The sequence below is a fragment of the Salmo trutta genome, chromosome 4 (assembly GCF_901001165.1).
Source record: "Salmo trutta chromosome 4, fSalTru1.1, whole genome shotgun sequence".
In the NCBI taxonomy this organism is placed as follows: Eukaryota; Metazoa; Chordata; class Actinopteri; order Salmoniformes; family Salmonidae; genus Salmo; species Salmo trutta.
The window spans coordinates 63126450-63127621 of record NC_042960.1 but is presented as its reverse complement, the minus strand read 5'-3'; the positions used below and the strand labels follow the sequence as shown (position 1 = coordinate 63127621).

The following is a 1172-nucleotide window of genomic DNA, read 5'->3' as shown; positions in this document are numbered from 1 at the left end:
GGGGCAATTGATTCTATAACAGATTCAAGCATTTTTTGCCAGATCCTAATTGGTATGTTAAATGTTATGTCCTTTTTGATGGCGTAGAAGGACCTTCTTGCCTTGTCTCAGATCGTTCACAGCTTTGTGGAAGTTACCTGTGGAGTTGATGTTTAGGCCGAGGTATGTCGTTTTTTGTGTGCTCTAGGGCAACGGTGTCTAGATGGAATTTGTATTTGTGGTCCTGGCAACTGGACCTTTTTTGGAACATTGTCTTACTGAGATTTGTCAGAGATTTGTCAGGGCCCAGGACTGGCAGTATCTGTGCAGAGGATATAGGTGCTGCTGTAGGCCCGCTTTCTCTCTCTCTCTGTCTGGAGTAGCAGCTCCACACAGTCCACAGTACCTCGTCTCCTCCAGGACTCCAGTCCACAGTACCTCGTCTCCTCCAGGACTCCAGTCCACAGTACCTCGTCTCCTCCAGGACTCCAGTCCACAGTACCTCGTCTCCTCCAGGACTCCAGTCCACAGTACCTCGTCTCCTCCAGGACTCCAGTCCACAGTACCTCGTCTCCTCCAGGACTCCAAAAAGGTAAGGGGCTGTTGCTCTGCTCGTGGCTGGGAAAGGATGCTCTAAGCTGGGGGGTTTCAGAGTGCTTCTTTGCAGGATATAATAAAATATGAAAGAGTTGTGTGTAGGACTAGGAATATCTGTGTTTGTTTTGTGTGTGTAGCTATGTGAGAAGGCAAATACTTGTTAGAAGTGGGGTGTTTTTTAAATTGGTTTAGAGAAAACAGCACCAGTCCCACTACCTTATTCTAACTCTGCCTTGGCGCCTAATGTTTGACAGTGTTGTTAGATGTGTACACACAGACAGTGCTGTTAGATGTGTACACACAGACAGTGTTGTTAGATGTGTACACACAGACAGTGTTGTTAGATGTGTACACACAGACAGTGCTGTTAGATGTGTACACACAGACAGTGTTGTTAGATGTGTACACACAGACAGTGTTGTTAGATGTGTACACACAGACAGTGCTGTTAGATGTGTACACACAGACAGTGTTGTTAGATGTGTACACACAGACAGTGCTGTTAGATGTGTACACACAGACAGCGCTGTTAGATGTGTACACACAGACAGTGCCGTTAGATGTGTACACACAGACAGTGTTGTTAGATGTGTACA

At 46.2% G+C, this 1172-nt stretch overlaps 1 long non-coding RNA gene across 1 annotated transcript; it reads right to left on the bottom strand.

The window, feature by feature from the left end:
• Window positions 1–237: 237 nt before the first annotated feature.
• LOC115192832 (uncharacterized) lies at window positions 238–860 on the bottom strand. The gene is made up of 2 exons (XR_003877997.1): window positions 418–860; window positions 238–385 (listed from the first exon to the last, which is right to left on the bottom strand). It is a non-coding gene; the product is annotated as an uncharacterized LOC115192832 (long non-coding RNA).
• Between the last annotated feature and the right edge of the window lie 312 nt (window positions 861–1172).